The sequence below is a fragment of the Mesoplodon mirus genome (genome assembly GCF_964341445.2).
Source record: "Mesoplodon mirus genome assembly, chromosome: 1".
NCBI lineage: Eukaryota > Metazoa > Chordata > Mammalia > Artiodactyla > Ziphiidae > Mesoplodon > Mesoplodon mirus.
Window position 1 is genome coordinate 206,143,375 of NC_138976.1, and position 27,137 is coordinate 206,170,511.

A 27,137-nucleotide genomic window follows, 5' to 3' on the forward strand; every position below is an offset into this window, starting at 1 on the left:
CCCAATCAATAACCACCAACAGAACAACAGACAAAAAAGCTTTAGAAAAAAACACAAAACCCTGTTCCCCCTAGCCAAAGTATGAGGAAAGGGGTTGCTAAAGACAGAAGACCATTTGGGCAATAATATACACACTACTCGAGCCAAGTGCCAGTGGAATATACACACTACTCGAGCCAAGTGCCAGTGGAATATTGCACCCGTCCCCTATGTCCTGTCGTTTCAGTTGGGCCAAGCTAAGATTTGATCTTCCACACCACCCCACTCCTGCCCTCCAGAAGAGTCAGCGCTCTGATTCCCCATCAGGTTTGTTTCAGTGTGGTCCAGTGGTGAGCTGAGCCTCCACCCCTTTCCATTAGCAAACAGACTTTATTTTTTTTTTTTTTTTTTTTTTTTTTTTTTTTTTTTTTTGCTGTACGCGGGCCTCTCACTGCTGTGGCCTCTCCCGTTGCGGAGCACAGGCTCCGGACACACAGGCTCCGCGGCCATGGCTCGCGGGCCCAGCCGCTCCGCGGCATGTGGGATCTTCCGGGATCGGGGCACGAACCCGTGTCCCCTGCATCGGCAGGCGGACTCTCAACCACTGCGCCACCAGGGAAGCCCAGCAAACAGACTTTAAAAGGTGGTGCCTGGGCTTCCCTGGTGGCGCAGTGGTTGAGAATCTGCCTGCCAATGCAGAGGACACAGGTTCGAGCCTTGGTCTGGGAAGATGCCACATGCCACAGAGCAGCTGGGCCCATGAGCCACGGCTACTGAGCCTGCGCTCCGCAACAAGAGGGGCCACAACAGTGAGAGGCCCGAGCACCACGATGAAGAGTGGCACCCGCTCGCCGCAACTAGAGAAAGCCCTTGCACAGAAATGAAGACCCAACACAGCCAAATAAATAAATAAATTTACTTATTAAAAAAAAAAAAAAAAACAAAACGTGGTGCCTGACAGGCTTGTTAACACTGGGCTGCCCTCACACAGTCGTGGGGTCCAATGGTGGGACATAGCATCCATCTCTCCCTGACATCAATAAGAATAGGATGTTACAGGTTGGAGGGAGTAGGCACCCCAGTAACCCCCAACACATGGTGTCAGTGAGACCCAATGAGGTGCTGAATCCCCATAACCATCCTGAGGCAGTAAGACAGAATGAGATGGCACAAGCAGGGCTAGTTGGCAGTTCTCTTCCTCTTACCCTGGTGTCAGTGGGGCCAGCAGGAAGCTGACCCTCTACCCACACCCGGCATCAACAAGAAGGAATGAAGTGGGAGGAAGGACAGCAAACACTTCACTTCTCCCCTCCCCTGTGTCAAGAAATCTACTGGGGAGATGAACTTCCACTCCTACTAAAAGGCAACACAATGATACTAATGTTCCACTTTTGGGGGGAAGGTGTCAGAAGGGCCAATAGGATAGCTGAACTTCTACTTGATCTGTCTGCAGTGAGGCAATGTAAGTGCCCACTTTTGCTGGGGTATCGTCAGTAGGGCCCAATGGAAATCTGTATGTAACCCCCCAGTCCTCATACTACGCCTCAAATAGGATGACTTCCTTCTAAAAAGTAATAATAAAATTAAATGGGTTACAGAGTCATATAATAACTCACAATGTTTAGAATACAATGGAAAAATACTTATGACACCAAGAACCAGGAAATCACTGAATAAATGAGAAAAGACAATAAACATACACCAACACTGAGATAAAACATCTATTGAAATGATCAGACAAGGATTTTAAATAAGCTGTCACATAAATGCTTCAATTAGCAATTATGTGTTCCTTGACAGAAATGGGAAAAATAGAAAATGTAAACAAAGAACTAGATGTTACAACAATAAAAACAAATGAGAACAGTAGAACTGAAAAATACAACAATCAAAAAACTTTGCTCAAAAAAAAAAAACTTTGCTCAAGAGTAGAGTGGAGATTACAAAGCATAGAATCATGAACTTAGAACAGATCAATACAACCTACCAAATGTACAGAGAAAAATAGACTGAGGGGTAAAGATGGGAGAAAGAACAGGATCTCAAGAACCTGTAAACAGTAACAAAAGCACTAACATTCATATCATCAAAGTTCCAGAATGAAAACAGAGAGCAAGTAGGACTGACAAAGTATTCAAAGAAATCATGGCTAAAAAGTTCCCAAAATTTTAGAAGACAAAAACACAAATTCAAGAATCTGAACAAACCCAAAGAGGAAAAACACAAAGATATCCTTGCCAAGACGCGTCATAACTAAACTTCGGAAAAGTAGAGACAAAAAAAATCTCGAAAGTGGACAGGAAGAAACGATGCATTACTTATTCAGAAACACCAGTTCCAATGACAGCATATTTCTTGTCTAAAACTCTGGAGTCAGAAGCATTGACATAACATTTTTCAAGTGCTAAAAGAAAAGAACGCTCAGCCACAAATTCACACGTTTTATATCCACTTTCTTGTTCGACTTACATTAATGGACTACTAACTCATCTTTCTATATCCGGGACTGCCATCACCCTTCTCCAAAAATCTAGTCACAGTATTTCCAGAGTGATCTTTCTGAAAATGAAACAAATTTTTCTTATAAAAATACCTGATTGTGTTATGAAACATTTCTCTCTTCTAAGTTACCAGTTAAAATCCTTCAATGGATTCCCATCTTTCTTGGAGTAAAATCTGACATGCAAACTCTCTTTGTCCTTTTGCGCTGCTGTAAGTTTATGGTGCAGGTTGGGTGGCTCATAAACAACAGGCATTTTTTTTTCTCACAGTTCTGGGGGCTGCAAGTGCAAGAATAGGGTGACAGTATGGTCAGATGAGGGCCCTCTTCTGAGTCACAGACTTCTCATTGTAACCTCACATGGCAGAAGAGCTTCAGGAGCTCTGTGGGGTCTCTTTTATAAGAGCACTAATACCTTTATCATTTCCCAAAGCCCCACCTACTACTACTATCACCTCCGGAAATTAAGATTTCAACGTATAAACTTGGAGGGGAACACAAAGACTAGACCATAGCACTTACTATACATACATGGACCATTCATGGTCTGGCTTCTACCACCCTCTCCATTGTCTTCTTTTCTTACACTCCAGTGAGCACTTTTTTTTTTTTTTTTTTTTGCGGTACGTGGGCCTCTCCCTGTTGTGGCCTCTCCCGTAGCAGAGCACAGGCTCCGGACGTGCAGGCTCAGCGGCCATGGCTCACGGGCTCAGCCGCTCTGCGGCATGTGGGATCTTCCCGGACCAGGGCACGAACCCGTGTCCCCAGCATCGGCAGGCGGACTCTCAACCACTGCGCCACCAGGGAAGCCCCAGTGACATTTCTTATACTGATTATGAATGGAACTCCTTTCTGGACTGATCCTTAACCATTCATTTCCTGGCAAACATGAATTTATCTTCTCTTTTCCTCAAAAATTCACCCTTCCTTCATGTTACATATCCATTTCAATTGCCTTCTACAGGAAGCCCTACTGATATCCCCCATATACTACTGTCTACAGCATGAATTAAGGTCTTACCATGTCTTCCTATAGCACTCTGTAATAATTTTTACGGTAACTATGGATTTTCTTATTTGAGTGTCACAATACATTGACTTCTAGGTGGCACGATAATGATTTTAGTAACAGTAACACTGGTGCCTAGTTTAACCCATGGCATACTTTAGGTGTTCAATAAATGTTTGTTGAATGAGTGAATGAATGAATGAATGGATGGTCAGTTTGAAATCTTAATCATGTTACTTTTCAAAAATCTGTTCAAAAGATACCCACGGTTTTCCAGAACATAAGGGACTTAGGATCTTCAACTTGATTTAATAGAGGAAATTTTTACTCATACATCATGCTTAAATACCTCAAAGTAAAACTATTAACCCAGGAATTTAAGGTTACCATTTGGACTTGCAAGCCAATAATTAATATCTCCTGCCCCCACTGTATTAGATGGTTTCAATGCTCCACTCATATCTCCCCAGCACTCATCATTCCAGTATATGCTGATAGACTCATGCTACCACCTGCAATTATCCACCTTAGGGCAGGCCAGAAATGTACAGGAGTTAATGTATCTGGGTGTAGCTTTCAACCAAGGACAGAGGGGACTGGAAGATAAGTACTTCAAGTTTCTCACCAGTTCTTGGGATAACTCTGAGACATGTTCTATAGAGTTTCACAGAACTCCCCTGAAGTACTGGCAGCAGTTCCCTGCAGGAGTAATTGATTCAGTAATGCACCTCTGTTGGCTTCCTTCCATGCCTCCATTCTCAATTCCCACTCCACTTCTGAGTGTTCTGGAAGCACCTCCCAGATGAACAGTTTGCATTCAAATTATTGCCTCAGGTTCTGCTTCTAGGGGAATTCAATTTATAGCCTCCTAACAATCCAGTGCTCCTTACAGAGCCATCACTGGTACAAGTACCAAGGCATGGCACATTATGTATCACTCCTCCTAAATCCTAATATTTTTAAATAGATAGGAAAGAGCATGACCTTGAAGAGAAAAATCGTTTATATGAGAATGGCCAATGGATAAAGGGAAGGAGAGACAGTGCCATTTGTTTTCCATTAATGATAGTGTGAAATTTATGGGCAGATGGTCTAACAGGTGTGACTATAATTTGAGGAGCCTGCTCCTTTGGTTACAGAAGACTGCTATTGTTATTATTATGGAAGCACAACCTCATGACTTTATTGCTTCACTTGATGTAGCCTTTTTCTTTACCCTTAAATCTTTCTACATCACTGAATTGCAGCCAATAGCTTTATTTTCTCCCTATGGCTCCATCACAAAAAAAGACACACATGTGCACACACAGACACACACACAGAGAGTTTTGTGTATGCCAGTGCTAGAAAAGACAAGCTCATGGTGCAGGTATGCAATGGATATTGTACATTACAGGTCTCTGTGAGATAGTCTTCTGCAGGTTCCTATGTTTATTTTATGAATAATTAACTTTAGTAAAGTTAATTTCCTGAAGATCTTGATGAAGACTGAAGAAAGGAAGTAAATTTTAAAGAAAAAGACTTAGAAACTTGCCCTTTTTGCCCTCTCTTTGTGTCTTAATGAACAAAGGATAACTGGGCCTTTTTTGAAGTCTTTGCTTGAGTTGAAGACACAAAATGCAACCTGTACTCTTATCATAATATGTTCAGTTTATGAGTACACAAACTTATAAACTGTGAATTTCCCTAAAGTTATTATACCATTTAGAAGATGTTTGCTGGGACGTTTACTTAAAACCAAACAATTGAGGTCTATATGTCCAAATAATTTCCTTCTCTCTTGCTGTCTCCATTTCAGTTTCCTGAGTTTCTGGGAAGGCCTGGTTTCCCCAAAGGAACGATTTCTGGTAGAATTCTGAAGGTCTGACCCAAGAAAAATAATCCAGTATAGCCAATGAATTGAGGACAAGTTTTCCAATCAGGTAGGAACATTTAATCTCATACATTACAATGACCTTAAGTAAGGTGTGCTGATAGCTGGATATGATTTAACTTCTTGGAAAAAGATGCATATATAACCTGCCCCACAAGGAAGCTGTTCTCAATTCCCTTAGTGGTTGTGGTGTTTATCAGAGAGTGCCTTGGGGGAAGATGAATACAATAACAGTATGATGCTCTTTTTTTTTCATTTTTAGCTCATTGTTGCCAAGTACACTTGGTGACCTTGGTGCCTGTGGTTTAATCCCAGGAGGTTAGACATGTGAAAGAGCACATTAACCCTTTTTAGTATTTTCTCCCAATACAAATCATTTTTATAGGTTGTCTCCATGGACTTCTAGTTGCTTATCAAAATTAAGCATCAAGTCTTCTAAGTGAGCAATAGCCCCAGTCAGTGTGAGGAAATCAGCTTGGTTCTTATTGGGGCACATCTTCTTGGACTTGGCACAAAGTGAGTTCACATAGGGAGTTAGAAGGAGGAGAATGGGGCATGCGAAAGGGGAGTTCTCTGTTCTCATTTACCTATGCATGTTGAAACTCCACTAACAGTTTTATTTTCATTAGCAATTTGTGATAAAAACTTAGGGTAGGGCTTCCCTGGTGGCGCAGTGGTTGAGAGTCTGCCTGCCGATGCAGGGGACACGGGTTCGTGCCCCCGTCTGGGAAGATCCCACATACTGCGGAGCGGCTGGGCCCATGAGACATGGCCACTGATCCTGCGCATCCAGAGCCTGTGCTCCGCAACGGGAGAGGCCACAACAGTGAGAGGCCCGCGTACCGCAAAAAAACTCAAAACTTACGGTAAAGGGAATAATGAAGCTGTCCCACTATATGGCACGACAAAAGATAGTAGTGACATCAAAATCAGGGCCTATCCATCTCATTTGCAGTTATATACTCAGTGTTTAGCCTAGCATTTGATCCCTCATCAGTATTCAATAAGAAGTTGCGTGTTGAATGACTTAAGGATGAATTAATGAATGAAAAAAGTTAATATGGTAGAAAATGCGTTTTAGTCTTGTATTTTCGTGTGTTGCCTTCTGTATTTCAAAACCCAGAACTGTAACTGACACATAGAATATAAGCAGTAAAATTTGTTGAAAGAATGAATGAGTCCCCACAATTCTAAGAATAATTTTAAGACCAACACAGACCCCATATCTGCCAAGGTCTATGACAGAAGTATCCAGAGAAGAAAGCCTGATCTCAGCTAGTGGTAGAGCTGACAGAATTTATCTAGTTTTAATAATTTACAGCTCATCCCATTACATTTAGGCATAGTGCCTACATGAGCCATACAATTAAATGTTGACTGAAAAAAAATGCACAACCTAAAAGTTGAGAATTATGTTTTATTTGGAGGACATACTGAGGACTTAAGTCAGGAGACAGCCTCTCAGATAGCTCTGAGGGACTGTTCTGAAGAGGTAAGGGAGGGCACAGGATATTTAGGGGTTCTTGTAAAAAAAAAAAAAAACTCGGTAGTTGGAACATCAACATCTAGCTCCCCCAAGGTAGACTGCAGTGTGTTCCCCTTCCCTCGGCCTACCCTGGGGCACCCTGAAGGGCCTACGGGTCTGAGTGTGGCCCAGCAAGCCCAGGGGAGCCGGCGGGTCCTCAGAGTTCTTGTCCTGAAACTGGCGCTGACGCGACGGGGCCACGAGTCTCTAGACACTTACTGCCGTTAAACGAATGCAGAACTGCGACTAAGGCCTCAGGGAACCTGCTTCACGCCTACCCTTCTGGATGCCAAATCAAGACCTTATGTCGAGGCTAGGGCCCCCGTTGAGATTCCTCTTAGCTCTAGAGCAGGGCAGGAAGAGCTCCCACCCAGGACCTGGAAGCACCCTCTTTCTTTCGAGAAAACTCTTTTTTTTTTCTCAGAGCCATGCCTGCAGGGACTAGAAACACGGCAACAACAGTGTTTTTCAGGTTTTTTCCGGCTGCAAGAATGGAGCTTTCAAAATGGGAAAACCAGGCTTTTCGCTATAGACGCCATGTCTAGATTGACACGCAGCCTAAATACGTGTGTTTTCTAACAAGTAAAAGAGACACAAGCTACCCACTGTGACCTAAACTGAATCAACTTTTTAAAGCAGGGTGTTCTGAGGCTAGCGAACTGCCTCAATGAAGGAATGCCTTCGGTCGGCCGAGGGGCCTGTGTATCTTCCAATATCCGGCAGTGTTACATGAAGAACTGTTCCTTAGTTGAAGTTGTACTGCAAACTGAATTTCCCCTTGAGGTAGGGTGACTTCACGTATGAGGTCCGAGGAAGAATTGCCTTCCTCCCCTTTGAAGTCCCAAACCACTCCACCCAACATCTTTGTCTTTAGTTGAAAGTGGTATTTAAGGTGAGGATTTCAGCCATTTGGGAGATTTACTGAGTTCTCCTGGGTCTCTTCCATGTATACATATTATTAAATTTTGTTTGATTTTCTCCTGTTAATCTTAATCTGTCTCATGTCAATTAATTCCTAGACTAACCAGAAAAATCTAGAAGGGTACAGGAAACTTTCTTCCTGCCCAACAGGCATTATAGTGCAGGGCACATTGCCTGCCTTTGAAAGCATCTGAACTTCTACACATTGAGAACCCTCTCCTTTCCATGCCCCTTTACCATAGGCATAAAGATTTCTGTGCACATCGAGGCTGAGAAGAACTCCTGAGTCCATCATTGTTTCTCCAGGCAGTCATGAAGACTGTCAGAGAGGAAGAACTTTTCCTCTGCCCTTCTGCAGGCAAATGGAGTAGGGGGTCCCCAAAGAAAAAGAATCAAATATAACTTTTTGACATAAGAGAAGCCATTTTAAGCCTAAATCATTTGTGATCTCAGCCTGGTCATGATGCTTGCTCTTGAACAGATCTCAGTAATTAATGATCTTGTGAAATAAAATTGTCCCTTACCATCTGGTTCTATAAGAATAAAGTCACTAGCCACTGTAGTCTCTGACCTTGACAAAAAAGTAATCACTTGATCTAAAAGAGAACTGGAAATTTTTCTTTGAGCCAAATTTGAGGATTATAACCTGGGAAGAGCATCTCAGAAAACTCTGAAAACTGTTCTGCCCATTAGAAACCCAGGGAGGTGTATAAGTTTTTTTTGAGACAGAGGGCTGTACATCAAATGACATTTTATTGAACGTTTACATAATTCAGATCTAAGTGCCATCCTGCTGGTCATGTAACCCCTTACAAGGTCAAGAAGAAATGTTAGCTCTTAAGGAGGGAGTTGTCTTGTTGATGTTAGGAGAATGTTGCTCTTTATGGTTGAGCAAGTGTCCCTGCCTATGGGGGAGGTTTGGTCAATGTATAATGCAGATGCACAGTGCACAGTGTGGGGAGAGAGGAGACCAAAGGGCAGAGAAGAATTTATGTTTAAATTTCTCTTGTCTTGCCATAAAATATAAATTTTGTTTCACAACCTTCAACACACCCCGAATAGAATTCAGGACTGACATCAGGAATGAGGTGGTCTATGCTCTGAGAAAACCCGGCAGAACAGGCCTTCAGATAGTTCAATATTTTCAGAAGATTTTATGAGCCCAGTTTCTTTTATCTTCTCATATCTAGAAAAGCACTAAAATCATTAATGGAGACATCTGCTCCTTGTGACTAGCAGCCACCATTTCGTGACTAGCAGCAAATTTCTGCCAAAATGTGTCCCTGATTACATGTGTCCCCCTTCACCAAAATCACATACATGCTGACCTTCCCCCTAACTCTTTCGAGCAGTTCCTCAGAGCTATCTGAGAGGCTGTTTCCTTGGCTATAGTCCTCATTTTGCCCCAAATAAAACTTAACTCACAACTCTCAGTTTGTGCTTTTTTTTTTTTCAGTTGACAGTTTAAAACTTTCCCAATTTGGCTGTTCAAGGAGCCACCGTTTTGGGAAAATCCCTGCTGTTCTCCGTACTTGCTGCAAGTAATAAACCCTTCCTTCTCCTGCCCTTTGGCTTGGTTGTGTCTTTTGGCTCAACAAAAGAAGTGTTTCAGGTAACACTTTGAGCTGGTCTAAGAATTAAATTGATGTGAGACTGATTAACAGGAGAAAATAAAACAAAAGTTTAATAATATGTATATCTAGGGGTCATTTTTTGCCTAAGCCGTTTTGCAGTCTAAGCCTGGCCAGGATGCTTGCCGTTGAAAGGGTCTCAGTAATTAATGATCTTAAGGGATAATGCAGAATCAAAGGACTGTTTTCAGGTCAAAGAAGTAACAATAACAAAGATAATTGTAAAGACTCCCAGTTCTCTTTCAATGGTAAAGATTAGCCTGACCAACTGGGAACATAAGGAATGATGATATTGACCTTTTCTGACCCTCATGACTTCAGTCCACTAAAGCTTGGACTCTGTGGACCACCCAAAGCCCTTCATGAATATGCATATACCCTTAGCTTAAAAATTCCCCCATTTTGCTGTTCAGGAAGACACTGCTTTGGGAAAGACCCCCGGTGTTCTCTTTACTTGCTGCAAGTAACAAATCCTTTCTTCTCCCAATCTTTGTTTTTGTTGTGCCTTTCAGCTTGACGCCCACCAAGAGGCAAACCCAGGTTTTTGGGTAACATTAGCTCTTTGGCTGGCAATGAACATGACATAAGGCAGATTAACAAGAGAAAATTAAATTATTATGTGCACATGGGGAATTCACGTAAGTATGAAGAATTCCAAAGACAGCAAGACAAGGTGACATATATATATTCTTGACTAAAGAGAAGTGAAGCTGAGCAGGACCCTGTGGCGCTCCTGGGCGGCACTAAAGTCTTTCTGTGTCCCCCATTTCTTGTTTGCAGGGACTAGGCTTCAGCCTCCACAACCTTCCCTGAATTCCAAAGGGTAGGGTCAAATAGTTGCTAATCAGGGAAGCGAGATGCTGCAGAGACAAGGGAGGAACTGTCAAGAAACAATAGTGCAGCTTTGGGACAAGATCCTGGTTCTGCCTCAAGGGAAACATATAACAATAACTTTGAGCTTTTCTACAGAACTCAAACCCCCAACAAATGGAAGATGTTAACTACTTGATGAAGCATCCTTCATTCTAGAGAGAAGGTCACAGTTTGATAACCTTGAGAAGCATAGAAGCTCATCAGGAGACCACCTGAGGCCAGATTAAAGGATTGCAGGCCCTGAACACAACATAATCCTTATCAGCAACCCTGACCTTGAACCATTGCTATAAAACTCCTCACCAAATCCCCCCAGGTTGGGACACACAGTTTTGAGGGCATTAGCCTGCTGTGTCCCCCTTTGCCTGGCAATGCAATAAACCTATTCTTTTCTACTTCACCCAAACTCTGCCACCGAATTCGATTCCATACCAGTGCACAGAGGCCAAATTTTGGCATCAGAAGGAGGTATGGGTCTGAAATTTCAAGGGGAAGTAAGGTAATTCACAGGAAGTTAAAAAGAGTTAATGTTTGGTAAACAAATGTTTGCTGATCTATCCAAAGACAATGAGACAGAGAGAGAATTTTTTTTTTTTTTTTTTTTGCGGTACACGTGCCTCTCACTGTTGTGGCCTCTCCCCTTGCGGAGCACAGGTTCCAGACGCACAGGCCCAGCAGCCATGGCTCATGGGCCCAGCCGCTCCGCGGCACGTGGTATCTTCCAGGGCCGGGGCACGAACCCGTGTCCCCGGCATCGGCAGGTGGACTCTCAACCACTGTGCCACCAGGGAAGCCCCACAGAGAGGATTTTGATCAAATGGGCTTTTCAATGTTCCTCCTGTTCTACCACACCTAGTATTATACTACATTTATCTCTAGTGATAGCTTCTTCCTGGCACAGGCCTCCTGTTTTAAATTATTTTAGGCAATAAGGGGGAAGTTCAAAGGCTTTTCCTGAGTCTTTTGGGCCTTGATTGTTTTCAGCTCAAAATAATCCACATGCCATAGTGGCACATCTTGTGGTGGCCAGCACTTAGACCCATTGGCTCCCACGTGCAAATGAGAACCATGCAATGACTCAGGGAGAGCCCTGAGCACATTATTCAGATAGACACCAACATGATGCAATTTTTCTTCAGTGTGTTCAGTGAGAGAAGCAATACAAGAGGCACTGCCCTTTTACTTTGGGGGAGGTTGAAAGTCCCTTCTTGGAAAGGAAAAATAAGTACTTTTAGAGCATTTAGAAAACCTAAAACCTGTGGCTCAATTTTTTTAAGTGCAGAGTTAATTTTACCCAAATGTGTTTTCTTAAAAATTGCAACCAGTCAAGATCAGTATCTTCAAGGGGTGAATCAGTTGTGATATTTGCTGACTTTACACTGTTCTGAAATTGAGGATACCTTCCCTCTACTCAGTTAATGTTTATTTTTATTAACTTTTAAAACTGTTTTAAGTAGGAGATCTTTTACTGGAGCCTGAGGATTGATAATGTTAACCACTGTGACACTGCTCTGTTACCTCACATCAACCAATCAAAGAATTGTGCAGGAGCTGATCACATACCCTGTGATTCCCCTCTCTCACCTGGTATTTAAAAATGCTTTCATAAAACCCATCAGGAAAGGGGGTTCAGGTGTTTTGAGCACTACCTGACCTGAACTCCCTGCCTGGCACCTGCAATAAACGCTACACTTTCCTTCGCCATAACCTGGTGTCAGTAGATTTGCTTTACTGCACATGGGAGAGCAGACCCACGTTTTTTCATCAACATATTTATATATATTATTATATATTGTAGGCAGTGGAGATATTTTACTTCTTTCCTATTGTGCTGTTTTATTTTTTAACTGAGTTAACCATGAAAGTCAATTTTTGTTGATAGAGGAGCAAAGGTACAAATTACTTAGCTATAGTTAAAAATTTAACGCTTTCAAAATGCTTGTTATTTATAATGAGGTTTATTTAACAGAATTAGGAAATAATTCTGTATTTAAATGATTTGATTGTGATTGTGGAACATGAAACTGGTAGTCCACAGGACATATACTAAATTTTCACCCTTAGTGATACTATATTTGTACCATCCATGTCAAGCTAAAATGTTGTTTTTCAACAACCTTTAGCAAACATATCTTAGTTTTATTATTCAGAGGGAATATAGGAGCTCAATTTGATATAGGGAACTTGAGCATTCCATCAACATGAATTTGAAGAATACACTAAGAATATCTTCTACATTACATTGGAGTAGTGAATTACTGGTAATTATTTAGGGAATTCTTTTGAAAAATATAGTCACCAGGGGCCAATAATTGAATTCTATTGAAATATAGAGATAGATATTAATAAGAATGGAAAATCATATTTTCATTTTATATTGCCCATATCTTCATTTTATTTGTAGATTTTGAAAGTTTGCAAGAGAAAGATATCAGAATTTATACTTCATTCAGCAGAATCCCTTGGACCAAATGATCACACACTCAGAATACATAAGTGGAGACATTACTGACTGTGGCCCAGGAGACAAGGACAAGACCTAGAAAAGACACAGTAAATAATGGAGGGAAAAAAGATTGGAATAGACAGGCATTTCTCTTAATGAAAAATGTTAACAGTAGAATCCTTGAGGGAGAATCTTTGAAAACATTGGATTTCTATAACAATAAAAAATTGAGTCCCAAAGTACAATGAGAAATAACAATAATGAATAAATAGGATAAAGAAATTATATGTTAACTGGCATATATTCCAGGCGATGATCAGACTCCTGCAGAAACATGGGCTTTCTGGCCTTTAATTCCCCTTGGGAAGAACTGCAGCGGCCCTGTCCCCAGCTTTCAGCCATCAACTCCAGAGGCAGAGTCCTGGCCCTCAAGTCAGGCTGCCTCACTGACTTGAATGCCCATGGAAAAGGGAACATTGATCCTGACCTGAGACACAGCCCTCAGATGTTTGTAAGCTGGAAAGTCTGCATCAGACTTCCTCCTTGCATCTCTCTAGGGTGAACTAGGGAAAACAAAACGTCACAAAACCCTTTCCCACAGAAGAAGTCTGGGAAAAAACACATGACGATCTTGGCCTTGGTGCCAGGTCAGGCTGATATCACTAGAGCACACCTTCTCCTGGGTTTGGTACCAGAATCCAGGGCCCTGGTGGGAGGACCTGGGCTCTGCCCTGGGTTCCATGGACACAGACAAGCAAGTGTGATCTCAGCAACCTTCAAGGACCCAGATGTGAGAAAGAGGCAATGAAGACACGATGGCTGCTTCAGGGTGGCTTGGTGTCAGCCTAGAACAGCTGGACTTCATAAGGAATAACACACTGTGGAGGGAACTAATAAAGAATTTATAATAGGAACAGAAAATAGTTTTATTTGAGCCAAGCTGAGGGCTATAATCTGGGAGGCAGCCCCTCAAAAGGCTCTAAGGAACTTCTCCACTGAAGCATGGTAGTCTTATGCTTTATCAGAACAAAGAACATACATCAAACATGACAGGGGTCTATTCCTTAAAGATTTCAAAAGAGACAGATTGAGGACATATCTAGTGAGACAGTAGGATCCTGGCACGTGGGAAAGGAAGCTCATCTTCGAGAGGGTGTTAACATGGGCATCGTAAGAAGGGAGTCATTTATCCTTCTTTGTGAATCAGACATTTCTTTTCCTTAATGGTTAAAGCAGATGTGCTGTGTGTGTTTGACAGGCTCTTTCAGTTCACACAAAGTTTACACTGAACCATGTATAAGCCTAAATGATTTCCCCATACCTCATTACATGAAAAGTTTCTCCCTCAACACTATAATTTGGGGCTTGACTAATCTTGGAGATAAAGCAGACCCATAATACCCTCAGCTCTCTAGGCCTCTCCACCTGCAGATCCTGCTGTATCCTCCCCCCAGGTCACAGCACCACAAGAGGGTGTCAGGTGAGGGGTTTGAGACTCAGAGAATTGACTCCCGAAAGTGTTTCTGTTTTCCAAGATAAATAACAATACAGTTTGGATTCTAAAAATCATCCAAATAAGTGAAAAAAAAATGCTAGACCAACAGCGAATCACAGCGTTTTTCATAAGATAAATGAATGTTATATAATGAAAGAGTAAATAGAGCCCAGAGGCTTTAATATGTAAAATTAAAATGGAGTTCAGTAGTGTTTAAAACACATCCAAAGGTCATATTTATGAGCTGCACGTCCAGCTGTATTCCACAAGAATTTAGGCAAATGCATGAAAGATGAGTTATGAGTAAAGCACTATCCCCAAACTGTGGGTGTGGGGAAACTCATCCTAGCAAGCACTTTGTGCAGAACTAATACATTGCAACCATATCAGGTTTCAAAACTGATACTTTCTGCAACTAAAAAGGCAGAAATTAGCTAAATAAGCTACCTATCCCCCCTCTGTCCTTCAGTTATTAATTGACTCCTATTTCTTCCTCTCTTATCTATTTTTTAAATTCCAATTTCAAATGCCAAAATATTCAGCTATTATATATGTTATTGTTCTCTTAATTTAGTCTCTACACAGCCTGAAATTTCTTTTTAATTTCCCTATTATATAATTAGTTTTATATTCATCAATTATGTGATATTTCCAGCAGATACTGAGATTTTATGCTCCAAATATATGCCCTTCCATACTTTAAGGCACATAAATATAGTTTATACTTTTACATCAATTTAAAAAGTAATCTATTGAGTGCAAATTCTGTCTTCAGCATTTTGTTGGGGTCAGCAGTGGGGAGAGAAAATGTAGAAGAAGGAAAAGACATGGCTTATTGTTCTCAAAAGAAGTTACAGAGAAACCTCTGACTTCCTTATCAAAAGGAGGCCCATTTCTTTTTCAATGTCTTTTTTAAAATTTTTTTTAAATTAATTTATTTATTTATGGCTGCATTGGGTTTTCGTTGCTGCACGTGGGCTTTCTCTTGTTGTGGCAAGCGGGGGATTCTCTTTGCTGCGGTGTGAGGGCTTCTCATTGTGGTGGCTCCTCTTGTTGCACAGCACGGGCTCTAGGCTCATGGGCTTCAGTAGTTGTAACATGCAGGCTCAGTAGTTGTGGCTCGCGGACTTAGTTGCTCCACGACATGTGGGATCTTCCTGGACCAGGGCTTGAACCCGTGTCCCCTGCACTGGCAGGCAGATTCTTAACCACTGTGCCACCAGGGAAGCCCTCAATGTCTTTTCTATTGACTTCAAATCTATCGGGCTTTAAAATTATTTGTGTGTGTGTGCTCATATTCTGACTGTCTCTCATAGCAGATTGTGAGTTCTGTGAAAGTGAGGCAGGAGATAGATGGGCCCCAGGGTAAGCAGCAGGAGTTCATTCCCTCTGGACAGAAACTCCAAAATATCAATAACAGTGCAATCGAGAAAGGAGACTGTGCCCTGCCCAGATAAGAGATAAAAGACTAGATGTTCCTCATTCTCGTAGTCAAGGAGACCTTCCCAGCTACACATGTGCAGAAAGCTTCCTTGGAGGTCAAAAACGGAGAGGGTACCACCCCATTGTAAGTGATGTCAACTACCCATAGGCCTCTTCGCTAGAATCCATCTTGGCTAAGAGATGCACATGAACACGGGGGGAACCTGAGGTATACCAAATATGGACTCAGAACCAGGCAAAGCAAGATGATTGGTCAAAGGAAACCTGGAAGAAATTCCCCATAAAAGTGATTCAAACTACCAAGTGAGCGCAACTCTCTCTCTGAGCCCACCCATGTGTCTAGCCACATGTATTCTTTGTCCTCCTAATAAACACTTTACTTGTTTCACTACTTTCCATGTCTGTGGAAATTCATTTCTACACAGCAGACAGGCCAGGAACTTGTCACTGGCCACTAGTCCCTGGTGGTCTAGTGGCTAGGATTTAGTGCTTTCACCGCCCTGGCCTGACTTCAATCTCTGGCCAGGAACCAAAATCCTGCTTCAAGCAGCTGCAGGCTGAGGCCACCTCAGATGGAAACAGGGGCAATGTTTATCTTGTTTAAGTTCATGTCTTGTTAAAAAACAAAGTTCAACTGAGTAAATTTGAAAATCTGATTGGCCTTATTTGATGCTTTATGAATTGGGCAGCATCTCATCTAGTAAATAGAAGGGCACTTTGAGAAGTTATACAGAGTGGAAGGTTTTTATAGAAAGGAGGGTGGGCAAGAAAGTCATTAGCAAAAGAAAAAAAGGTTATTTGGGACCAGTACTATCTTCTCTTTGTAGGGAAGGGAAGCCTTGAGTTTATCATGCAGATTGCCTCTTCTTCTTGGTTTGGGGGAGATGGAGAGGGCCCCTGTGATAGATTACCACATTGGTGCTGACCAGAAAATTCCAGATTTCAGAATTAAGATAACATTTCTGGTGAAGGTCGAAATTGCAAGTAGGTTAGGCATTAAATATATGTGTGGTATCGTGGGCTTCGGCACAAATGAAACCATTTTGTGTCAGTGGTTTTCCTCCTTAATAGTCCCTAATGCAGAACTAGCAGAAACACAACAAAGATTTGTGAAAAAGGAAATGAGTGCCTAACTCAATTGGTCAACTGGTGTAAAGAATGTGGCATAAGAATAAAAAGATCTAGAGAGCAGATGAAAGAAGCTTTTGTTTATATTTGTAAAAGGAATGTCTTCTGTGTTTTCAAATTACTGCAAATCTAATCAGCAATGTTGATGTGACTTAAAAATGATGCTTTTTGAGAGGTTAGAGAAAGGAAAAACAAGAAAAAAATAAGGATGTTTGGCATTCTGGATGTTGGCTAAATGGCAATTTAATCACTAAGAACATATTTTATTCTATTGTCATGATATATATGTAATATATGTAAACATATATTTATATGTCATACATAATATATATTTCCTTTTAATCACCCCTATTGGGGTACAATTTACATACAACTAATAGCACTCATGTTAAGTGTATATAGCACAGTTAGATAAATTTTGACAAATATGTACATTTGCGTAATCACTACCACAATCATGATACAGAAAATTTCCATTACCCAGAAAGTTTCCTTAGGCTGCTTTGTGGTCAATCCTCACCTTCCTACAAAAGTGATATGATGATTTGCTTTCAGTGACTATAGTTTTCCCATTCTCAAATTTCCATAACTAGAATCTAACAGTGTGTATTTGGTTCCTGTTTTCTTTCACTCAGCATGTTTTGAGATTCATCCATGTTATGTATATTAATATTTCATTCCCCTTTATTGCTGATGTGAATTACTCATTCACTTGATGATGAACATTTGAGCTGTTTACAGTTTGCAGCCTTAACCTTTATGAAACCATCGGGATTTCCATTAGAATTCTTTAATTTCTTACCCAATTCAACGGTATGATTTGAAAGTTATCAGAAACCTGCGCTTGTCAGAAAGTCTTTAGTATGAATCTTCCTGAAGATGAAGCACTTTTGCAAAAGCATCTATGAATGATAAAAAGACTTAAAAAGACACAGTTAAAGAGCTGGTTAAAATGCAATTGACAAAAAAATTTGTTTACTTCTGTAACATACAAATTTGACATATTCAAATTTTAGAAATTTTATTTAATTTCATATAACATAAGAATATCTATATTAATGATATTTAGTATAATCTAAATGTATAACCTAAAATGTTGGAGATACATTTATCTCTAATCAATTGACAGTGCCTCCCATAACATACCAAATAATCCTAATTAGTTTAATATCTCTCTTTGAGATGACTTAGGGGTCCTCTGAAACATCCCAAAACTATCAAGAGGTCAAAATATCTTTCATTAGGATTCTATCCTTGAGAAGTTTATCCAAAATGTTAAAAAGTTTCAAGACACTTGGTCAAATAGGATTACAGATCACTGTGAAACAATGTGTATCCATTTAACCAAAGTTACAATGAAAGATTTTAAAAGCAAATAGAGAAAGTTATAACAGATTATTTAAAAGGTAAAGAAAATTTACAATCTGTAATCAAAAGCAAATCAATATTCCAAGAAAACTTTTTTCTCTTAACAGAGAGAGAAAAAATTTTTAAGTTTTTGTACCAGTTTACTTTTAATCTTAAAATTCATTTACTCAATTAAATTCATTCTAATCTTAGTGAGTCCTGACAACACATAGAATTTCTTTCTAAAGATTACTTTTGCCCCAGAAATCTACAACTTTCTATATTCATATTAACTTGCCCTTTATTTTATTTCCTCTTTAGAAATAACCAGCTTTAAGACAAAATTACTTCCTTTTTCTTTAACAAAATAAATTCCTATTCTTCATACCTTCTTTTAATGAAAACACACACCCTATTACCCTGTATACGAAAATGTTCTCATTATTTCTAGTGGCTTTAATTACATATTTAATTAGAATTCTCAAGTCTTAAAAACCTAAATTCCTAGTGAAAATTAAGAAGTAAGCAATTATGAGCTGTTCTTTACATTAGCATTCTGTAGATTGGCAAATTTATAAATAAATGCTATTTATAATTTCTAAAAATATGTACTTTCTTATGGGAAATGTCTCAGTGTGACACCAAACATATTTATTAATAGTCTTAAATATCTTTACTTTCTCTGTAAAAGGAAGCCAATGTTTAGTAATTAATAGTTCAGTATATCATTTTATTTGGAAAAGACCTCGATATTCAATGAATTCTCATCATTTAGCTTAATTTAGTTAAACTCTAAAATTTCAAGTTACTAAAACTTCCAGAAAAGCTATTTTTAAGTAGACATTCCTAAAACATAATTATTCCCAGAGTTCACCTAAAAACTCTTGTCTCATTTACTTCTATTTTATTCACTTGTTCTCAAAAATTATGCTTAGATTACCCAAGAAAACTTTATGAGACATTAGACCAAGTCAGCCATTATCCCAAATTGAATATTGAATATTTTTCAGATCACATGAATCTGAAATTCATTCAAGTTAGTTTCTTTTATATTTCTGAGAATTTCTGTAAGTGCTTAATTTCCTTTAAGTCAATTAAATAGAGCTCATTTACAAACGAACTTTGATAATACCATCCAAAGGAAAAGAGATATATTTATAATGTACACATGGACATACATACATTCCAGACAAACAGAGATCTCACAGTTTTCCTGCCTGAGTTTTAAAAGGACTCTTCTCCCTTTTTCCCCCTCAGTCTCAGGAATTGGCAATGGTATAGACAAGAGTGAGTGAGAGTACATTAGAGCCCAGGGTAGAACATTTACATTTCAGAGGCACAGGGAGAAAAATGTAAGTTCCTCCTAGTAAGATTTGTTTCCTTCTGGTCAGAAGAGTGAAGAGATACTTTTAACAAGCCAGCTTTTTCATATGCAAAAACAAGATTTAGAATGTCAAAAAGTGCCCCATCTGGGGCATTATTCTCCAGAGCCTAAAGAATACTGTGACCACATGATTTTTAGAAAAATATCACCTTCTCCTTTTCATGGGTATGAGCCCACGAAACTAAGAGCTAAGAATTTCCCAATTCTGCAAAATACACCGTAGGGAATATAAGATGAAACAGAGCTCTGATTACCCATTCTCAGTTGTTTATGGCTGGTAATCTTAAAATCTCAAACAAACAAACAAATGTTATCTCTCAGGGTTTCAAACTCCTCAGCCCAAAAGGGAAAATCCCAACAAATGTTTAGCCACTGACAGACCCAGATGGCTAAGAGAATGAATACCCTGGTATTATCACACACAAGTTCCACTACTTACTAGAGAAATCTCAACCAGCAAAGCATGTGTCTTTTCCCCTTTACCACAGAAATCAAAAGTGCCATGGGCCAATGATGCCTGCTCAGTGGCAAGTGTTCAGGGCCATCTCTGAGACAAAGGTGCTCAAGCAGCTGCTGAGTCGTATCCATGAGCTGCCACTGGTCAGCGGCCAGTGTGCTATGGTTGAGATGCCCACTAGGGTTGGTGGCCCCTTCATGGTTGCCAAAATTATTGCGAAACCAAACACAGATTCACTGACCCAATGCAGAGCAAAGCCAATCTACTGATACCAGTTGTGGTGAAGGAATGTACAGTGTTTATTTGCAGGATGTGAAGCAAGGATAACAAGCAGCTAATGCTCAAAAGACCCAAACTCCCTGAAGACTTTTGGGCAAGTGTTTCTAAAGACAACATTAGGAGTGAGGGTCTCAGGGTGAATTATCAGTTCATGGACATTCTTTTGATTAGTTGGTGGAGAGGTGACAGGGTGATGTTTTGGGAACCTTAATCATCAGCCTTCTTGTTCCAACAAGTCTGGGACCTACATGCTTGTGATCAGCATGTAGTCAAATCCTCCATCAGGTGGAGAGCCTTAGTGTCTACAGAAAACGCTCAAGTGTCGTGGTCCATACGTGGGTTGGAAAAGAATTTCCAGACACAAGGCAGAATGTAAAGAAGATAGAATTTATTAGAGGAGAGTGTCTCTGCCAGAACAGCAGGCTGACTTCCTAGTAGTCTGGGGGAGTGGACCCCAAACATGTGCTATTGATCAGTTTTTATAGCCAGAAAACAAAGGAATGCTCAAGGTGAAAATTTCTTTTACTAATTGGTCGAGGCACATATACTTTCCTTCTATAGAGTGGCAGTGGGACAGGGAAGATGCCTTTTCTTATTTGGGACAGGTCTCATCGCCCAGCTGGGCTCAGGAATTTCATAACCATCACAACATGGTGGGGAGGGCAATTAAGGGTCTGATAAGGGGTGTAACACTGACACTTTTTCAGAGAGGGTTGTCCTTTGTCCTTGAAGCACCATTGTCCTTGGAGCACCACATCAAGGATATGTGTCAGACTGTTATCTATATCCCTTGAGGAGAAAGGGATAGAGACAACACTGTTTTTCAATCTATTGTTACTTTTCTTGCTTGACTGCTTTTCCTTTGTTTCTGAATTTGGTCAGTTCTATAATCATTAACTGCTCTTTGGAAATCAAGGGGGGCCTAGGAGTCTAAAGCTTTGTTCTACAAACAAGAAGCAGGGAACACTTTGAGTCTGTCACTGGGAAGGCCCCACAGGATCCTACTCAGTTTCACAATCATGAATAAAGTTGTTTCTATGAACGTTCATGTACAAATTTTGTGTAGACATATTTTTCTCATTTAAATTCCTAGGGGGTGAAATTAGGGGGTTGTATTAATGCCGAATAGTTTTCCAAAGTAGTACATCATTTCACATTTTCTTCAGGAATGTATGAGACTTCTGGTTGTTCTCCATCCTTACTAACATTTGATGCTATCAATCTTTTTAATTTTAGTCATTCTAGTAGATGTGAAGTTATTTGCATTGTGGTTTTAATTTTTCTTTGATGACTAATAATGCTGAACATTTTAAAATGTTGCTTATTTACCATTCATGTGTCTTCTTTGGTTAAGTGTCTTATTAAATTTTTGGCCCAATTTAAATTAAATTGTTTTTCTACTTAGTAGTGTTTTAGTAAAAGCTGGAGAAGAAGCAAGTTTGGCTGGATTACAGAAAACAAGGGGGAGAGTGGTAGGAATGAGGCCAAGAGAGACATGGGAGAAGGGGAGAACAGATCAAAAAGGACTTTGAGGCCTTGGTGAGAACTTTGGATTTATTGTAATTAAATTGAATTCACTGGATGATTTTGAGTATAGAGTGGCACAATCAGGCTTAAATTTTAAGGGACCACTTTGGCAGCTCTGTGAACAGGCCAGAGGAATGGGAGTAAACACAGGATAGACTAGGAGGTTATTGCAGCAGTCAGAAAGAGAGAAACTGGTTAGCTGCAGTACTGAATGACCTTTCCCCTCACTCTTGTTCCTGACATTCCAAACTGCACAATTTCAGATGTGGAAGACTGAGAAATTTCCTGGATTTTCTCAACAGAATATTGACTTACTCAAGGCCTTTAAGTGGAACACACTCTACTGAGGGTTGAGAGAAAGCTGACAATAGTGGCTTGCTTAGCTTAACTCCGTGGTTATGGTTGTTAGTTGTGGTTGCAATATTATGGTTGTGTGACTCTTTGGTTAGTATTCACTTTCTCCATCTTGGAATATACGTTTGATGAGGATGGAAAAATGATCTCTGTTTTTAACTCACCACTGTAGCTTCAGTTTGAGCACAGTGCCTGCAAATTAGCATTTAGTCAATGGGTTTTTCTGTAGGGGAAAATTGTATGTGTGAGGGAGAGAGAGAAGGGGGGCAGAAACAGAGAGGGGAAGAGACAGCCATAGGGACAGGGGAACAAGTCCATATTGCGAAAGAACAGGACAATATTTTCTGTGAGTAGAATGCTCAGAGCCTGTGTACTGTGTTCTTTTCTACTTTCTCAGGTTAGATTTATCACTTCGTAAATTTTCTTTATCTTATCCAAAATGAACCTACATGTTTTTTTCCTTATACGTATAAAGAAAAAGATTTTTTGGGGGGGAAAATTTTTAATGTCTCACTACAATTCAAGTACCATACATGTCTCTTTCTATTATTTGTATATCTTGAAAATATACCAGCATTATTGTCTAACACAAAGGAGGCACTAAATAAAAGTTTTTCTTTGAAACATTGGTACTATAAATTATAAGAGACAGGAGCCATGTTTTCACAGCTCTGTTTCTTGAGCACCCAGCCCAGTGGTATTGTGGAGATGGAATAACAATCACAATGAGCACAGGTCACTGCTGACAAAGGGACTTGCTTTCTCTCTAAACCATTTGACTTTGTTGGTGCCCAGGGCAGGATGCTCCAAAATATGCCTCAGTGGAATATTACTTTGAATTAATGTTACTGAAGAAATGACTGATGCAAGAGAGACACACTGACCTTCCTATCTGTCTCCATGAAAGCAGGAAATTAATATCTCATGTGAATGCTGCCCTCCCTGTACCAGGAGGTAGAAAGACATCATTAGCACCAGAGATAGGGAAGGCAGGGTCAAGAAGGCTGTATAAACCTTGTTACTTCTTTAACTCAAGAAGGTTGGCAGGGACATTTCTTCCTCCTCAACAGCTGACAAGACAACCAGGAGGCTGGCTAAACCCTGCTTCCCACCACAAGACTGCTGCAGCTGAGAGATCCTAGGACACATGACAAAGGCCAGCAGAAGGTAAAATTTCTTATCTCCTCAACTTCCCAGGCCTGTAAGGTCTGGTGGGAGGGAAAGTGCTTAAGAGTCTCCTTTTCTCTATCTCTAAATTTAGATTAGCAGAAGAAAATACTTATCAAGCAAGATCCTTGTGACATAGAAAATCTGGTTTTTGGAAATGAGTAATCTCGTCTCAGTTTTTCTTCATCCTTTCCTCCCAGAGATAGTCACTGTTTATCTTTGTCTCTGTCTCCTGAGTCATGTTTCATAAGAAGAAAGAACCATAGGGCAGAATACAGGCATAGGCCCTATAAGCCTGCTGTTGGAGACAGCCTCACAGACTGGTGAGTTACCAGTTCTCTCCAGTCCAGTGCCTACTAACACAAACTTTGCTGTCAGTCCTCTATATAAAAACTGGATGAGATTTTTCCTTCTGTATTTTTCTCTGTCCTGAGAGTTTGGCTTTTTGTCCAGTGAGAATATTCTCTCTGGTCTCCACCATCTGGATGGTGTATTTATTGGGGTGCATCTGGTAACCAGTTGAATTGACTGGGGTTCTGAGACACAAAGTCATAAACAGCACACTCTAGTCTTGTTGTGCCAGCTGTCAGAGGAGTTTGTCCTAAGGGCACCCAGTCCATAAGGGGCCTTTGTTGTTTCAACCTTCATTACCTTGTAAGTGTTGGAAAAGTCCCATTCCAGCAGCATATGCCTGATGTCACAGATTAGTAGGTTTGGGATCAGAGGTGCCTCAAATTCCCAGGAGAGACCAGGGACACAGTTTGCACTATACCACCCTTACTGCCTGTGCAATGAAGGTCTTTGCTTTCTTAGATTATCCTTGGAAATGAATTTTCACATTATAGGGGCTATACCATCCGTGCCTTCTCCATCTGAAAGTATGCTTATTTCATCCATGGTAACGATTTATTCTAAGCCTGAAAAGTTACCTCTGGGTCGTTCCATAAAAAGCCTTACTGATTTGAGTCACTATTTGAAATTAATGAAAGGTCTTACTCCTCAATGGCCAGATGATGGATCCTTTAAATTTGCTGTATTTAAAAGATTACCTTTTTGAGAGCTCTCATCATGAACAGCTGTCATATTGGTATTTATGGAAGGATCAAATTGAAAGGAAAAATAATGTATAACAGCTAGCCTTAGGGAATCGTTATTAAGATGAAATAACAGAAATTAGACTTAAAATAAAGATCCAACGTGAATTCCCCTTTTTGAGAAAAATTTTAAAAATTGCCCCATCTCCTCAGCAATTCCTTAGGCCCTCCTACAAATAATTAGGAAAAGATCAGTTGGAAGCTAATATTCAAGAGCTAATAGAAACAATTATCTTTGTCTTCCAAATCTCTACCAAACCAGAAATGCAACTTAGGAACAAGTCAAGGCCCATTTATCTTCACCAACCCTGAAACCTATTCCTCTCAAATTCTTGTAGATATTATAAAAGTTGAGGATAATTGGAGCAAAATTGTCCTGTACTTAAGAAGAAAAAGTTTTTAAAATAATAATTACCCTGAGACTTATGATAATAGAAAAATACACTCCAAAACTCACAGAAGAAAATTTACATTTTTTTCTCTGTCCCTTAAAGTTATAAATCTTACCATGTCTCTGAAATGTAAACACAGCCACATTGCCTGAGACTGAGCCCAGATTATCTCAATTGTTAGAACCTGAAACTAAAATTTAAAGAAAAAAAAGGAAAGAGGTGTTTTTTTTAAACAAAAACCACCAAAAAAACCCTCTCTTGCTCAAACTCTAAATCACAGTCTCCTTAAAATTGTTTATCAAGGGCAAGTGCACTTAAAGGGCAAGAAGACTTAAAAGTCTTCTCCATAACTGATAAAAGACTGTAGCTATCTGAGTGAGTAAACTTAATTTATTCCAACAAGCAATCTAAAAATTCTCAAAAATATAACAAAAACGAATACAAATATTTTTCAAATTCACATGATCTTGGATAATTTTTGGTAAGTAAAATCTAGTTCAGGTGTAATGGATTAATTAATACAGACATATCTTAAGAGTTATCAGCATTAAGTATAATAGCTTTATGCTAGGTAGTTTTACTAAAAGTCAAATAAGCTCATGTTATCTCTTTTACAAAATTTCTCAGAAAACAGTAATAATAATAATAATTTAAGATGATGGCTAACACTACTTTAACATCTTATGAAATTGTCATGAGTAATCTGAGTGATTGTTAAGAACAAATTAATTAAATAGACATAAGATAAGAATTCTTTTAGGTAAACTTTTTTTAGCAATAATTGTTTTTGCTATGTCAACTTAAATAGTTTTCTAAATGTCTTTGATAAATTGTACCCTTAGAGTTTTGCTAAGCTAAATTAAATGAATTGAATGTCTAGATCATTTCCAACTAAGACAAAATACTGAAATATTAATTGCTGAACGAGTCTAAGTTTACCTACTTTTGACCTCTTATTACACACTAAATATGTTTGGTTCTATTAGTAAACATGTCTTGTGCTTCATTAAAAGCTTGTACTATGAAGTAGAATATGTTTCTAGAAATTATGAAATGTATTTATAAGTTTGCCAAGCCACAAAATACTTACACAGTTAATAATTTTTAACTTTATCTTTACAAAAAAATTAAAGCTTCAAAGGATTAAGAATTGTAAATAATATATGTGGTTAAAGCTACTAGGAATTATAAGGAAATTAGAATATGTTTTGGGGTAAGAAAAAGTGTAAGCTATGGAGACGTTTTTGTTCATGTAAAAACTTTGTTAAGTGATTTTTGTCCTAAAGCTGGTAACTTCTAAATGGGAAAGAGAACAAGGGACAAATCAAAATGGGCAGAGAAAGTTGTAAGAGGTTTGTTAAAAAGGAATCTTTAGAAAGGAATTTTATGTGTAGTCAGGTCTAAGATTGGAATGAATTTAATAAAGTGATTGAGTTTTAATATCCAAAGTAAGCTGGTAGAAAATTAAAATTTGTTTTTTCTCTCTTTTTGCAAAATTTTCTTAATTATTGGTCTGCTCTTAATGAGAAATTGTAAACAAAGACTTTTTTTTACATTTAATGTAATCTGTCTAGCAAAACAAATATTGTACATTTTGTCTTTATGAGTCTTTGATAATTTTGAAGAAAAGCTGAGTGCTTTCAACATTAAAAGAGCTAAGTCTTTTTACACTATTTAACTATCTGTATTTACATGTGAATCTTTGTCACTTTGATTAAATTGATAACTAAATATTAATTCACAGTGACATATGATCATATTTGACAAAGTGTTTTAAAACATTTTTATTTTTGAAAAAGTAGATTTTCCCCCAAGTCAAATTCTAAATGAAGTCTTATTGACCTGGAAATAATGTTCAGGTTTTCCAGAGGCCCCTTGGAACACCCTAAAAGATTTGTTTTATCTTATTAGAAAAGAGAGCTATGAAACTCATTAGGCTTATTTGGTATGTTACTTATGTGGGAAGCATTGCTAACTAAATGATCATAAACTCTAGGTTATATCATAAGGGTGAATGTTATTAATATAAATGTTCTGGAAAGTATATGAAATTCCTAAAATTGGATATGTCCTAGTATAATGTTATCAGTCATAATTCTAGTTATTATCTTAAATGTTTTGTGTCACAGAGATAAATTTTCTTGTCAATTCCATTAGAATGAATCAAATTTTTAGTAATGGATATTTGTCTTTTATTACTTAGACAATGGTTTTACTCAGATGCTTTTACAAAAGCTTCCTGAAAATGTGTTTCATGTTCAGAGAAATTCATGGAAAAGGATCTAACAAGTATTCTAGAACACAAGTTTCTGA